The sequence below is a fragment of the Eubalaena glacialis genome, chromosome 5, assembly GCF_028564815.1.
Source record: "Eubalaena glacialis isolate mEubGla1 chromosome 5, mEubGla1.1.hap2.+ XY, whole genome shotgun sequence".
Lineage (NCBI taxonomy): Eukaryota > Metazoa > Chordata > Mammalia > Artiodactyla > Balaenidae > Eubalaena > Eubalaena glacialis.
The window spans coordinates 56,881,362-56,898,687 of NC_083720.1; the positions used below are offsets into that span (position 1 = coordinate 56,881,362).

The 17,326-nt window shown below is 32.5% G+C and overlaps 1 non-coding gene across 1 annotated transcript; it reads left to right on the top strand.

Moving 5' to 3' along the window:
* Positions 1–16,891: 16,891 nt before the first annotated feature.
* On the top strand, positions 16,892–16,995 carry LOC133092851 (U6 spliceosomal RNA). Its single transcript, XR_009701202.1, has one exon. It is a non-coding gene; the product is annotated as a U6 spliceosomal RNA (small nuclear RNA).
* Positions 16,996–17,326: the final 331 nt, after the last annotated feature.

Here is a 17,326-nt window from a genome sequence, read left to right on the forward strand (position 1 = left end):
TTAAATTTATCTTCTCAAACTATGAAATAGAGCCATTAGACATTCAACTTGATCAATATAAATGTCCAATTAAGGCAATTCTGAACTAAATACTTTTCCTGTTCAAATGCTATTTGGTTCACTTGATCTACCAAGACTGCTTTAATAAGAATGGAAGCATCATTATTTTACCTTGTATGTATTGCAAAGTGAAGCAAAAATAAGACTCATAACTATCTCTTAATCCTATTTTGACCTATTTTTATTGAGATATAATTGACATATAATATTATATTAGCTTCAGTTGTACAATGTAATGAGTCAATACGTGTAAATACTGTGAAATGATCACCAAAATAAGTCTAGTCAACATCCATCGCCACATACAGTTACAATTTTGTTTTCTTGTAATGAGAACTTTCAAGATTTAGCCTCTTAACAACTTTGAAATATACAATACAGTATCATTAACTATAGCCACCATGGTGTACATTACAGCCTCATAACATTTATTATATAACTGGAGGTTTTTATCTTTTGACCACCTTCACCCATTTTGCCCACCCCTATACCCCCACCTCTGGCAACCACCAATCTGTTTTCTTTATCTATGTGTTCACTTTGCTTGTTGGTTGGTTTGGTTTTTAGATTTCATATATAAGTGAGATCATATGTTATTGGTCTTTCTATGTCTGAATTACGCCCTCAAGGTCTATCCACCTATCCACAAATGGCAAGATTTCCTTCTATCTTATGAATGAATAATATTCCATTGCATATATATGCATATATATTTATGTGTGTGTGTGTATATATATATATATATATATATATATATATATATAAAATATACATATCCTTTATCCATTCATCCATCAATGGACACCTAGGTTGCTTCCATGTATTTTGACCAGCTTTACTAGTTTCCCAAAGAGGGTACAATTGAATGTCTGAATGTCTAATCCCCAAGGAACTTAAATATTACTGAATGATGAGAAGAAAAAACACAAATATCTACAATCCAGGTAGATAAAATATAAGGTCATAAGGGCCTCTGGTGGATCGAAGAAGTGGACTTTTGTTTTCTTTTGTGTTTTTAATTTTCGTTTGGTGAGAGCAGGGACAATATGGAAATTGATGGAGATCACTGTTCACACTCATTATATGAAATACAACCAAATAAATCTTGAAAAAGCATAGCTATTTAAATATGCCCTTATCCAGGCAAAAAATTCTCTATTGGTTTCCCATTGACCTCACAATTGAGTGAAAAGCATTTCTTAAAATTAATTAGTTTATTTATTTTTGGCTGCGTTGGGTTTTCGTTGCTGCCCACGGGCTTTCTCTAGTTGCAGCGAGGGGGCGCTACTCTTCCTTGCGGTGTGCTGGCTTCTCATTGAGGTAGCTTCTCTTGTTGCCGAGCACAGGCTCTTGGCGCGCAGGCTTCAGTAGTTGTGGCTCACGGGCTTAGTTGCTCCGCGGCATGGGGGATCTTCCCAGACCAGGGCTCGAACCCGTGTCCCCTGCATTGGCAGGCGGAGTCTTAACCACTGCGTCACCAGGGACGTCTGTGAAAAGCATTTTGGAAACATAAATTTTGTGAAAGTTTTCTCAGGCAGGAAAATCTTCCAAGAAAGAGAATGTAGTAAATATTGAATGAGTGATGAATTTTATGCCATTTCAAGGGTAAAACAAAGTGCTTGAAATGTAGTTTAAACAAAAATTTTGAATGAGGAAAAATTTAAATGAATCCACATATATACCAGTTCTAGTGTCCTTCATTCATTTTCACAGATTAAAATTTCCATCTGAAATAATTTGCCCTCAGCCTGAAAAATATTTTTAAATAGTCTTTGTAGTGTAGTATTGAAAAAAAATATCACTTTGGTTGTATTCTATTTTCTATTATTTTTTAAGGATATTTTGAGCATATACAGAATTATCATTGACATTTTTTTTTCCTCAGCACTTTAAATATGTTATTCCATTGTCTTCTGGAATGCATTTTTTGGAGGCAAGGAATCCACAATGTTTTTTGTTTGTGTGTTTCCTTGTATATAATGTATCATTCTCCCCCTTGGCTGTGATTCCTTTCCTTGTTGTTTTTTAGTGATTTGATTATTATGTGCTTTGTGTAGTTTTCATGAAATTTGGAAACATTTTTGATCATTATTTCTTCAAAAATTTTTCTTCCCAATTCCCTTGTAATTCTGAAACTCATATTATTCACATATCAAACAACTTGACATTTTCCCATATGTCTTTAAATCTTTGTTCATTTTTTTTCAGCCATTTTTCCTCTATTCTTGAGTTTGGACAGTTTCTATTGCTATGTTTTCAAATTCACTGAACTTTTCTGTAAAGTGTCTAATCTCTTCTTCAGTCCAACTAGGTAAATTTTTTTTATTGCAGATATTTTATTTTTCTCTTTAGAAGCTATGTTTGTTTTTATGCAGCTCCCATTTCTCTCTTCATTGTGTTCATATTTACTTAATGACCTAAAAAACTTTATAGTTGATTTTTCTTTAAAACCTTGTCTGATTATTACTTCATCTTTCTCAGTTCTAGAATTTTAAATTAACTGATTTTTCTCTTGGTTATAGGCCATACCTTTTGCTTGTCATGTTTAATGATATTTGATTGGATGCTATACATTGTAAATATTTTTCTTCAAATGTCTAGATTTTTGTTTGAAGAGTGTTGGGTTTTGTTTGTTTTTAAACCAAATTTCCTAACTGATCAGACCAATCTTTTAAAATTATGTTTTTGTGGCTCTAAAGTAGATTTTAATCTAGGCACTCAGACTACTTAAAACTTTCTTTTAAGGTGTGGTTTAATTGATGTAGCTACTGAATGCATTAGCTGAATCCTTAAGACTTTCCACTCTCGCTGATCAGAAATGAAATGTCTCTTAAACTTGTATAAGCTCCCCAGTAGTTTTTTCCCGGTAGCTGTCTTTTGCCAAGGTTTGTGAATTCTCACCCTACACATTCACATCTTCATATTCACCCAAGAATACAAAAGGACACTTACACAGATTTATAAAACTTTTTATTTTTCTGAATAGAGCACTTATCTCCACAAATCCCAGCCACTGGAACCTCTCAATCTTGGATTTATCTTTACATAAACCCAAAATTGAGATTTATGTAAATAAATCTCAATAAATCAAGAAGGTCATGTTATATATTAATTCCCCTCCCTGTGCTAGGCTCTGGTATATTAATTTAGGTAAAAGCTGGGACAATTTGAGCAATCATGTAATTTGTTTCCCATCTTTCAGGAAGAATATACTTTTTGCAGCCAATTGTCCAAATTATGGAAATAGTTGTTCCATATTTTTTCCAGTTTACTAGGTATTTACAATTGAAAGACTAGCTGGTACCAGTTATTTAGTCATTTCCAGAAGCAGAAATTTAGTTTTATGAGTAGCATTAAATCAAATCCATTGTACAAATATAAAGCCTTATACAACTGCATTGGCTGAACAACTTGGAGGGAAATTTTTGTTGTTATTATCTTGAATGATAATAACAAGAATGATAATGTGAGCCCCCATATATTATGTTATTATTAGTAATTTGTTAATACAAAGGATGTTAACATAACTAAACCTTCAAATGTCATCAAGCTAGCAAAGTATTCACACAAACCAGGAAGTACAGTTGCATGAAAGGATAAATGAGACAGCTATGTTTGTAAAAAATGGTGAAGAAATTGGTGGAAAAGGATATGTCCGAGTTCTACTGAATAACAAGAGCAACAAGAACAAAAAAAAAGAATAATATTATTATCAACAGAACCCATGTCATCCAAATGATGGTAATAATGGTAAATTTGTAAGGCCAAAGTCTTTATATGATCTATGTATATGTAGCTTCTATAGTGCCAGTTAAGAGGATTTTTCACATGGAGGTATTGAATGATTATGACTTGATGTATTTTTTATAATCTTTGAAAATGCATAGATCCATAAAGATAGGGTTTTAATTATTTTATTGAACATATAGACTACAGAAATAATCTATTTTCGTTGAAAAAATAGATAAAAATAGAAAGTAGTTGTTCATTAACTAATTTTTGACAAATGAACTGTGATGGCTTATAAAATTCAAATCCAAGATTTATTGCACATTTCTTATGCTTTAAGATAGGTTTAGTGAACTTAATATATGCAGCTCAGTTTAAGGTTTATAGGTTAGTGTGTGATAGACAAGGTTAAGACGAAAGTGAGTTACAGTGGAAATTAGCTGAATTATCTATTCAAAAATTTCTAAAATGTTTATGGTGATTTTCTACTTCCTGGTTTTTTAAAAGATGCTAATGGATTTAATTGATCATTTTCTTAATGCACATATTCAAAATAATACCCTCAAATTATCTTAACCCAACTTAATATAGAGAATAAAATAGGAATTATTCTTAATTTTTTGTTATATTTATTTCTGCATCATTTTATTTTATTTTTTTTAATTTAAACTAAAAAAAAAAAAAATACAGTTCACCCATTTCTCCCAGGCTCCACCCCCTGCCTCTTGCAACTACCAATATGTTCCCTATACCTATGAGCTTGGAGTTTTTTGCTTTGTTTTGTTTTGTTTTTTACATTCCACACATAAGAGAGATCATACGTTTCTTGTCTTTATCTGTGTGGCTTATTTTACTTAGCTTAATGTCCTCAAGGTCCATCCATGTTGTTGCAAGGGAAAGATTTCCTCCTTTTTTATGATGTAATAATATTTCATTGTATATACAGTTGACCCTTGAGCAACATGGGTTAGAACTGCAAGAGTCCACTTATATGTGTTTTTTTTTTCAATAAATACATACTACTGTTTTACATGATACCTGATGGATTGAATCCGCAGATATAGAACCTCAGATAAGGAGCGCTGACTGTAAAATTAAGAGCAGATTTTCTACTTCACAAGGGGTTGGCATCCCTAAGCCTTATGTTGTTCAAAGCTCAACTGGATATACCACAAATTCTCTATCCATTCATCCATTTATGGACACTTAGGTTGTTTCCATATATTTACTATTGTAAATAATGCTCCAATGAACATGGGGGTGCACATATCTATTTAAATTAGTGTTTTTGTTTTCTTTGAATAAATACCTGAGAGTGTAATTGCTGGGTCAAATGATAGTTCTATTTTTAATTTTTTGAAGAAGCCCAAACTGCTTTTCATAGTGGTTGCACCAATCTACATCACACCAACAGTACACAAGGGTTTCCTTTTCTCTACCTCCTTGGCAACACTGTTATTTGTTGTCTTTATGATAGCAGTCATTCTAACAATGAGGTAACATCTCGGTGTTGTTTTGATCAGTATTTCTCTGGTGATTAATGGTATCACCATTAACTGAGCATCTTTCCATGAATCTGTTGGCCATCTGTATCTCGTCTTCGGAAAAATGTCTAATTAGATCTTCTGCCCATTTTTTAAATGAATTATTTGTGGGGTTTTTTTTTGCTAATAAACTGTATGACTTCTTTATATATTTGGGATATTAGCCCCTTATCAGATATATGATTTGCAATTATTTTCTCCCATTCAGTAGGTTTCCTTTTCATTTAGTTGATGGTTTTCTTTGCTGTGCAGAGCTTTTTAGTGTGATGTAGTCCCACTTGTCTATTTTTGCTTTTTGCTCCTTTTGCTTTTGATATCAAATTAAAAACTCAGTGGCAAGACCTGTGTTAAGAGCTTAATGCCTATGTTTTATTCTAGGAGTCATGGTTTCAGACTTTAATCTATTTTGAGTTAATTTTTGTGGATGGTGTAAGGTAGTGGTCCAATTTCATTGATCCAAATATTGAACCATCTTTGAATCCATGGAATAAATCTCACTTGATCATGATTCATGATTCTTTAGTGTATTGTTGAATTTGGTTTGCTAATATTTTGCTCAGGTTTTTCACTTCTATGTTCATCAGAGATATTGGCCTGTAGTTTTTTTGTGGAATTGCTGTCCAGTTTTGGTATCAGGGTAATGCTAGCCTGGTACAATGTGTTAGGAAGAGTTGCCTCCTCTTCTATTTTTTGGAAGACTTTGAGAAGGACTGGTATTAATTCATCTTTAAATATTTGATAGAATTCACTGGTAAAGCCGTCTGGTTCTGGATGTCTGTATGTTGGGAGATTTTTGATTAGTGATTCAATCTCCTTGCTAATAATCAGTCTGTTCAGATTTTCTATTTCATCATCATTCAGTCTTGGTAGGTTGTATATTTCTGGAAATTTATCCATTTTTTTCTAGGTTGTCCAATTTGTTGGCATATAATTGTTCATAGCTGTCTCTTATGATCCTTTGTATTTCTGTGATCATATCAGTTTTAATATTTCTTTTTCATTTCTGAATTTATTTATTCAGAATAAATAAATGCTGATTTGTCCTTTGTCTTTTTCTTCTTGGTGAGTCTAGCTAAAGGTTTATCAACTCTTTCTATCTTTTCAAAAAAACAGTTATAATTTCATTGATCTTTTCTATTGTCTTTTTAGTGTCAATTTCATTATTTTCATTTATTTTGCTCTAATCATTGTTATGTTTTTCTTCTACTAACTTTAGGCTTTGTTGCTTCTTTTTTATTGTTCTTTGAGGTGTAAATTTTGGTTACTTATATGAAAGTTTTCTTGTTTCTTATTTATCACTGTGAATTTCCCTTGTAGAACTGCTTTTGCTGCATCCCATAAATCTTGGTAGGTTATATGTCCATTTCTGTTTGTCTCAAGGCTTTTTTTGATTTCTCTTTTTATTTCTTCTCTGACCCATTGGTTGTTCATATTGTTTAATCTCCACATATTTGTGAATTTTCAAGTTTTTTCCATGTAAATAATTTCTAGTTTCATACCATTGTGACCAGATAGATGCTTGATATGATTTCAGTCCTCTTAAATTTATTGACTTTTTTTGTTGCCTAACATTTGATCTAACTTGGAAAATGTTCTCTATAAACTTGAGAAGAGTATGTATTCTGTTGCTTTTGGATAAAATGTTCTGTAAATATGTCAAGTCCATCTGGTGTAATGTCATTTAAGGCCAATGTCTTATTGATTTTCTGTCTGAATGATCTCTCTATTGATGTAAGTAGGATATTAAAGTCCCCTACTATTATTGCATTGCTGACTATTTCTCCCTGTATGTCTGTTAATATTTGCTTTACATATTTAGGTGTTCCTATGTTGGGTATATAAACAGTTACAAATATTACATTCTCTTATTGGATTGACCCCCTTATCATTGTGTAACACCCTTCTTTGTCCCTTATTACAGTCTTTATTTTAAAATCTATTTTGTCTGATATAAGTATATATACTCCAGGTTTCTTTTGGTTTCCATTTGCATGGAGTAACTTTTACCATCCCTTCACTTTCAGTCTTTGAGTATTCTTACACCTAAAGTGTGTCTCTTGCAGGTAGCATATAGATGGGTCTTGTTTTTTATCCATTCATACACTCTATACCTTTTTGTTTGGAGAATTTAGTGAATTTACATTTAAAGTAATTATTGATAAGTGTGTACTTATTGACATTTTGTTCATTGTTTTCTAGCTGTTTTTGCAATTTCTCTGTTTTCCTTTCTATTTCTCTTGCTCTCTTCCTTTGTGGCTTGATGACTTTCTTTAGTGGTATGCTTATATTCCTTTCTCTTTATCTTTTATGTATTTAATATAGGTTTTTATTTAGTGGTTACATTGATGCTATACATATAATATACATATATATACTTATATATTATATATATAGCCATCTATTTTAAGTTGATAACAACTTCAGTTTGATTCCATTCTAAAGCCAATATTTTCAATTTCCTCCCACGTTTGATGTTTTTGATGTCACATTTTACATCTTTTTATCCTGTGTATCCCTTAAATAATTATTGTAAGCGTAGTTATTTTTACTACTTTTATCTTTTAACCTTCATACTAGATTTATAAGTAATTAATCCACTACGTTTACTATATATTTACTTTTCCAGTGAGATTTATTCTTTCATATGTGTTCTTTTACAAAATAGTGCCCTTTCTTTTCCACTTAAATAAGTGCCTTTAACATTTCTTGTAAGGCCAGTTTAGTGGTGATGAACTCCTTTAGTTTTTCTTGTCTGGAAAATTATCTTTCTTTCTATTCTAAATAACTTTGTTGGTAGAATATTCTTAGTTGGAAGTTTTTTGTTTTGTTTGGTTTGGTTTATTTCTTTCATCACTTTGAATATATCATGCCACTCCCTTCTGGCTTACAAAGCTTGTGTGAATAATCTGCTGAGAGTCTTATAGGGGTTCTCTTCCATATAACAAGTTGTTTTAGTCTTGCTGCTTCTAATATTATATGCTTGTCTTTAACTTTTGCTATTTTAATTATAATATGTCTTGGTGTGGGTCTCTTTGGGTTCACTTTTTTTTTTTTTTTTTTTTTTTTTTTTAATTCTCTGGGCTTCCCTGGTCTAGATGTTTGTTTTCTTTCCCAAGTTAAGGAAGTTTTTCAGTCATTTTTTCACAAAAGATTTCTGCCCCTTTCTCTCTCTCTCTTCTACTTCTGGAAGTCCTATAATTCTGAATCATTTAAAGTAATGGTTAGCTTCCTTGAAAGACTGTTATGATTGTGATTAAGATACCTTGAAGCACATATATTGAAAATTAATACAAAATTTTAAATTCTGTATAATGTGCTAAAATTAGGTGATATATGTTTGCCTATTCTTAAAATATATGCTAAAGTGAAGGTTGTAATTCAGTTTTATTTTTGACATTTTACAGATAAGAATACAGACTCAGAACATCCAAGCTGCCATTTTTAAGATCCTGTTCACAAGGTGAAGAAATTTGACATTCTAAATCAAAACTAGTATTCTCTCTTCCATTTGTTTCCAGAAAAGCATTTAGTTAAAAAAGATGGACTCTTTTTATTTTTAAGCAAATAATATCACTTATTATTCTTAATAGGAAGGGTATTTCCAGTTTAACTTTGCCTAGCCTAGCCTACTATTCAAAGCTGTCCCAGATATATCATCCCATTTTTGACATTCACAAGTACATATTTTCCTTGTATGTATTTTTTATTTATTTAACAAACACATACTAGATTGCCAACTGATGACATAAACTTTATTATTTTCCACAATTTCAATATGAGGAAACTAAGGCATGAAAGGTGATATGCTTGCCCAAGGTCACACAAGTAGTAGATGGTAGAGTTAGCATTTGAATCCAGGCAATCTTGTTTTAAATTAAATCACTTCAACTACTACACAACACATGTATAAATTGTCAATCTTTCAAAGCAATCTTTAGGTAAACAGACACACCCTGACAGTGCTCTCATATGGAAGAGGAAGATAAATTACAAACTGGATGAGCAATGCTCTCAAAACTTTTTCTAGGTTAGTTATGTGTGTGTGTTGACCATTCAAGGACAGTTTCAAAGACATTCTGTGGTTTCTTTCCAAAGATAAGTTCAAACCTCCTTTGATTTCTTAAAAAAAAAATACATTGAATTATATCTCTAAATATATGTTCTCTTCTATTATGTTTTTTCTTCTCTGAGGATTACAAATATTTGTACTTGCTATTCACTTTGTCTATTTTCTATATATATCACTTTCTCTTTAGATGTTTATTTTACATATTTACTTTTCTCTCTCTAGACCTTGTTTGCATATTCATTGTTTTTTGGCAAGGTTAGGCTTTTAAAATGGGATTTTAATATTTATTTCCCCTACCAGCTATCATATATCTTATTTATTAACAGGGAAGTAAAGTATTTCAAGAATTTAAATCTCACAAGTCTCATTTCTGGGCAATTAAAATTTAGTAAAACAAATATTGAAGTACATTCCAACTTAGTCAAAGACATATTTCAAAATCTTATTTATATTTTGGAAAGTTAATGCATGCTGTTCTATGTAATATTGTTTATAAATTTGGATTCTCTTTTTATATGATTAAGAATCATTCATTCTTATTCTTATATAAACAGAGTTAAACTGAGGGGAGTGTTTAAGGAGTGTGCAACTCAGATTGGGACTTGAACCCACGGGCCAGGACTCAAACCCAGCCAACACCCAGATTGGGACTTGCACCCATGGGCCAGGACTCGAACCCAGCCAAAACCCAGATTGAGACTTGAACCCATGGTCTTTTAAATGAGATCACACACCTGGTCTCAAGACTTAATGAAGCTCAGGTTCTTGATGTCTTGTCACAGAAAGAATACAGTGAGAGACAAAGTGATAAGTAAGAAATGGATTTATTTAGAGAGAAACACACTCCACAGGCAGAGTGTGGGCCATCTCAGAAGGCAAGAGGAGCACCAGGGTACGGGGTTGCTGGTTTTTATAGGGGTAGGTAATTTTATAGGCTAATGAGTGGGAGGTGTATTCCAGCTATTTTGGGGATGGGGCAGGAATTTCCAGGAATTGGGCCACCACCCACTTTTTGACATTTATGGTTGGCCTTGGAACTGTCATGGCACCTGTGGGTGTGTCATTTAGCTTACTGATGTATTTTTTATTTTTTTAGAAGAAAATGATTGATAGTTTCTTTAAATTTATTTATTTATTTATGGCTGTGTTGGGTCTTCGTTTCTGTGCGAGGGCTTTCTCTAGTCGTGGCAAGCGGGGGCCACTCTTCATCGCGGTGCGCGGGCCTCTCACTATCGCAGCCTCTCTTGCTGCGGAGCACAGGCTCCAGACGCACAGGCTCAGTAGTTGTGGCTCACAGGCCTAGTTGCTCCGTGGCATGTGGGATCTTCCCAGACCAAGGCTCGAACCCGTGTCCCCTGCATTGGCAGGCAGATTCTCAACCACTGCGCCACCAGGGAAGCCCTACTGATGTAATACAATGAGCATATACTGAGTCTCAAGGTCTAGTAGAAGTCAATTTGTCCGCCATCTTGGACCTATTTGGTTCTAATCAGTTTATGTTGTGTCCTCGGGCTATGTCATTCTTTTAAAGGTTGTGCCCTGCTTCCTTCCCTCCTGTTTCAGTATTCAAGATAAATACTCCTTACTTCATTTTATCAATTTTATGAAATATTTACAATTATAAATTCTTGGTGCTTTTTCTGAGCTTATAATACTCAAGGCTTTTATTTTACTTTTATTCAAAATTAATTAATTATATTTATTTATTAAAAATCAATCTTCTATGATTTCCACCTTTTTTTTTTTTACATATCTATTTTGTATATGCATTTAATTTTAGTCTCCCTTCGTTAATCTTTCTAGATTTATAATCATTTATGCTGCCTATTACTTTACCCAATTTGTCATCAACCTTCTGGCACTTCTAATGGGTATGCGTGTATGCATTTAAAGTGGTTAGTTTTTAAAGGAAAAGAAAAAGTGGTGTAAAAATGAGTTTAAGGTTCTGCCATAAAATTTTGTTGATTTTTTCCCCTTGTAATTTTACAATCATGTAGTTTTTTCATTAAGTTAACACACAATATAAGTTTCAACTTCTATTTAAATTTGATATTAAGAACCATTGATATTCTTTGAAATATTAATACTGATAATGTTGGAATTTCAAAAATATTCAAAAAATATTACCAATATATATTAATATAAAATGATAACAATTGAGCATGCATTACGTGTACAGGGTTTGAAATTATTATGTGCAGAGATTATACGGGAGAAGTTGATGTCATGTATGGAAGTAAGTAGCAGGTTTAATGTTTCATCAGAAATATATATATATATATATATATATATATATATATATATATATATATAAGAATCTCAGATTAGAAGTCTCCATGACCTTTAGTTAAAACACCCTACTAATTTAGGTCTCTGCTTGAATACTACTTTTACTGAGAAGCTTATTGCCTCTTATACCAACTTTTCCTTGACCAACTTTCAAGCAAATGATCATGTAGCAATACTCTCAAAATGGCAATGAATAGGATTCAGAGCTACAAAGATTATCAAGAACCAAAGCTTGGAAAGCTGAGTTTTACTTCTGGATCAGTTATTCACTAGCAAATGTGTCAGAAAACATCCCTCCACTGGACTCTTCAGTGAAATTGTCTGCCAGGAAATCCTCACTGTCTTTTTATTGTAGGTGTTCATTCTCATCAGTCTTGGTTTATTGCTCTTGAAACAATGTTTTAAAACTTACGTAGAAGTAGACTTCTGTTGAAAATGTCTTCATTTCACTTAGGACCAAAGGACCCCAGACCATGTCAGGCTAGATTAATGTAGTCACATTATTAAACATCCCAGAATGACCATTTTAAAACATAATTTGACTTGATTATGCATAAACATCAAAGTTGTGCACAAATATCAACTGTTATAGGAAAAGCCTCATTTAAAACTCTCCTAACCTATCCTCTGACAACAGAATCATACAAAACTCTTCAGTATACAAACATATTTATTATCAAATTCTCCAAATCTATCAAAATTACTTTTTCCATTGCCCTATCTTACCTTTGATCAATTGTTGTCTTGAACTATTTATGACAATATCTGAAGGTATCTGACCTACTCTTATTTTTTATCATTTTATTTTTTAATTACATTTTATTTTTGAAGTCCACAGAATCACATGAACTCTAACATCAAGAACAAATAACTTCACTAACAAATTCATTAACTGAGTTCCAGAATCAATAGTTCAAGAGGTTACTGCCCTTTTTTTTTCATAATGTAGTCATTGAACATGTAAATTGTCTGCAATTGTGCTCCTCTCTAAAAAATGGTACTGCTAAAATTTTTAAGTATATGTTTTGGGTGGAATTATGACCTTGGAATGTCCTTATCAAGTGTCTAGTTTACTGAATGTAAATGCAGAGGAATACTTTTTGAGGATTATGTCGAAACACATGAACTGAAATTGAAGTTTACATTTACAAAACACTGCTAAAAAAGTTTGGCAAGTGAGTACGTTAAAAGGATGCATTGTGGGCCTGGTGAAGGGACGAGAGAAGCAAGGTCAGAACCCAGATAGATTCAATCACAAGGAGTAAGTAATACATCCTTAGTTGTCATATGACAACTCAACTTTTTACTACCATGAATAAGAGATAACCTGGATATTTTTTCACATTCTTTTACCAGTCTAAATTACCAACTGTATGTTACTTGCTTAACCACAATGCCTAAACAAAGACAGTAAAAAGGCCTCTGCAACTTATGTTTGAATAGAACACTTTGTAATCAAGACTGTTAGCATGAAGTTACAATATCAGAGCAAAACATCTTAAATCAACTCTTTTATGGATATTTCTACAACTAATTTTCATCTGAGGAAATTTGGACAAAGATATCCATATTTCCTACATGATTAAATCTTAATCCTTGGCTCCAAAAAAAAATTGTTTATATATATATACATGCACATATATATGTACACACATACACATATATATGCATAAAATAGCATCTGAATAAAGCAATGAAAAAATTATTGTGGGTAAATGAATCCAATTAAATATTTGATTCAGAATGTCATCAGTAATTTAATAAGAAATTTTTGATTTATATCAGTAATTACAAAAGGTAGATTGCATCTAAGAGTCTTCTAAACAGACCAGTAATCATTTTTAATTAGGCTTTGATGGGACTGGAAACTGTAATGATAAAGATAAAAATATGGGATGTCCACTTATTTTTATCTGAGTTATTAAAAATGCTCTATTAACTTAAAATACAAATCAAAATTTTTCAAGTGGGTGAAGATTTTTTTGAAAGATTGTGATAGTAAAAATAATCAGACAGTTTTGTGGAAGTTTAAATAATATTAGAATTGCAGCTTATACTGCAACATCTGTCCAAGGCAATCTTGTATCATAGTAAATCATGCATTTAATAAGTTTTATTTCAGCATTAAAGTCTTTTAAATAGAAATGCAGTATTCATAATTATTTGTATTTTACCTTATTCACAAATATCCCATGTAAATTTCTTATAAACTGAGTTGTGTCTCCCTTTCCGAATTTACATATTGAAGCCCTAACCTCAATGTGATCGTATTTGGAGATAAGGCCTATCTAGAGGTTATTAAGGTTAAATTAGTTCATAAGAATGGAGCCTTAATCCAATATGAATGCTGTCCTTCCAAGAAGAGGAAGAGGTACCAGGAGTGTGTGTGACAGAGGAAAGACCATGTGAGGACATAATGAGAAGGTGGCCATCTGCAAGTCATGGAGAGAGGTCTCAGGAGAAACCGACCCTGCTGGCACCCTTATCTTGGACTTTCAACCCCCAGAACTGTGACAAAATAAATTTCCATCATTTAAGCCACCCAGCCTGTGGTATTTTGTTAATGGAAATACTAGCAAAGTAACACAAAGTTTTAAGACCAAGTTGTGTAACTTTCATAAATAAGTTTCGGGACAAGGAAACTATTACATATAGAAATCTATAATTTAGCATTTTTCCTTAAACATTCGAACTATATATTTACATGAAACCTTAAAGTATTAAGTTTTAATTCAAAACAAATGGCTGAGATGGGAAAGCCAGATTTTCAGTTCATTCTCTAAAAATGCAGCAGGCTGAGGTATGGGAAATGTTGGGAAAAAATAGAGTTCTATATGTATTGTCAGGGTTTAAAAGTAGAATTTAGGAAAACTTAAAATCATGTGTAGATCTGACATGTGTCCACTCCTATTAAGACAGTGACTGGTTGTATATAAGGAGTAGATCTGGTCTTTGAAAATATAAGCAGCTAAACAGGATATCAGTAATTTAGACAAACTGATCAGAAATGGACTTCAGGGCTACAAGAGCACTGGAGTACTTTACAATAAGCTGTGCTGGATATGGTTGCTCCATCCCTACCACCTTCAAGGGTGCTTTTTTGTATAGCAAGAGCAGAAAGCTAAATAATTTTTTTCTAGATTTCCTTACTCATATGGAATGCAATTAGGTTCTATCAATTAGATGCATTTATATAAGTGTTTTTAAGGGGAAAAATGAAAGGAAGCCATCTTTCTGCTGATTTTTGTTGGTTTGTTGTTATCGCAAGCAAGTGTGAGGATGTGACTTTGTTTTGTGGCTTTGTTTTAGAATCCAGTTTCCAGCTTCACTGGTGTTTAAGTTAAGTTCGGGGGTGACAGCTACTTCCTGATTCATCCAGACAGTATGTCAAACTCAGTGGTTCAGAGGTGAACTCTTGATTTTCCACTTTTCTGATTGTATCAGAGGTCAACCCTTGGTTGATCAATTCAGTATGTAATGTTCTAAGGAATACCTCAGAACCTACTCTTCCAATAGTTCTCTGGATTAAATCCCATCCTGTACGTAATAGTGCATTCTGTTAGAGAAACCAAGAAGAAATAGTCAGTTTTCTGTATGGAATTAATTCTATTGTTGTTTGAGAAAGTAGTGTGTTATCCATACTCAAAATTTGGTTTAATAGAAAATGTATACAATTGTAACCCACAGATATCTCCAAATGTATACATGAGTAGGTTAATATAACTATCCCTCGAACAGGAAAATGTCTCTAATTCCACACTTTGAGTTCTTTTTTCCTTAATCCACAGATGCATTCTTACTCCCTGCCCCTCCCAATGTGGTATACATTTACTCAAATAATTATCATGACTAATAGTTAAATAGAAAAAAAATACTATTTTGCCAACAAGGGAACATCCCTGGTTTCATTGTCAGTTAGCCAAAAATTGAGTCAATACATAACCACAAACATACACAGAGGTATTAAACCTTATCTTCCCAGACCTAGTAACAAAAGGAAAAGTTTATGAAAGAAAAAAGCTATACTATTCTTTCAGTCTTTTATTATTTGATTACTTCCCTTCCTTACTCAGAGACTAAAACTGTATTGAGTTACAAACCCTTGCCCTAACATTCACCTGAGCTACACCTTAAGAAATCTTTCAAACAGCTTTTCTTAAAATTATTTAACGGAAAGGGTACTTGACAGGGAAGAAGGAAAAGCTTGAGTGTTTATGGCTGCAGCTATTAACTAGTGAAGATCACTTCATTAGATCTCTCTGGGGCTTAGCTTACACTTCAATTAAAAATTAAAGGTGACCTAAATGATCTCTAAAACTTCCTATAGGTCTAAGATACCAGGTTTCTCTTCTGGCTATGCTATTCCAGGAAGGAATATATAAAAAGAGTGTTTAAAGTGGCCTCTTAGATTATGGAAGGAAAATGCTAAATTAGAACTTATTAATTAAATATGCAGAGAAACATGGGAAGAAATAAGACATTTCCTAAAGGAGAATCCATAATTTAATGCAGATTTTAATTAATATAATACCACAAACTATCAATAAATATTATGAAAGGTGCTTCTCTTTCCACCATGCTTACTACACTCCCATATGTTTTGCTACTGTCCCCTGGGAGAAATGCTGGCACATATTCTCCTAAACCTTAAAAATGTACTTATCTACAAAGTTGTGTGTTTGTTGTTTTTCTCTCTTAAAAGAGAAAAAAGGAAAATATCTGAAAGTCATAATTTTCAAGGTGATTTTTTAGAGCACAAAGATGAAGAAATTTTGTCTGTTAAAAGATATAATGTTTGTGATAGTCGATTATCCCTAGGATATTTACTTTTATTAAAACCTGTGACTTCACTTTCTTAATATCTTTAGGGCTAAGATTGCTGAGATATTAGGAGAAGACAGCAATGACAAAAATATTTTGGAATTTATCATCATTCTATCTAAAATGCCTTTATTTTCCTTGAGTTTACTGCATATATGAAAAAGAAAAACAAAGGTCTATGAGAGAAGCTTTAGAGTTCAAATTTCATTATAAAAGTTACAAATTAATTTATTTAATTACCAAAATCCATCCAACACTATCAATTTGTTCTCTCAAGTGCATGGAACAGTGCACAGAAAGGTGCCTTACCAATAGGATATTAGGGCATTTTCCATGGGCTAGGTTAGACACAAATTCTTCATGAAAAGAAAAAGCTTTAGTGCTCACTTTGGCAGCACATATACTAAAATTGGAACAATACAAAGATTAGCATGGCCCCTGCACAAGGATGACATGCAAATCTGTGAAGCATTCCATATTTTAAAAAAAGCAGTATAATTTCAGCTATATTTGTAAATATCTGGAATTTGAGAAAAAATAGTTCTTTAAACATTGTTCAGACTGCACAACCAGTTTGACCTTTGCCTAAGCACCCTAGTCAATTAGGACATTGAGTATAATGATTAATGCAATGAATTGACCAACTGTGTGACTGAACTAACCAAATAATATAATTCACTTAATGTGAAATATGTGCAGTCTAACTGTTGTGTAATTCATTAGTTCCACTATTTTGTTCATGCTCTGAGAAATCCCTGACCTCCTCTGTTCTGCAAGATAGCACCTTCCACAACTAAATAGGCTACATGCATCA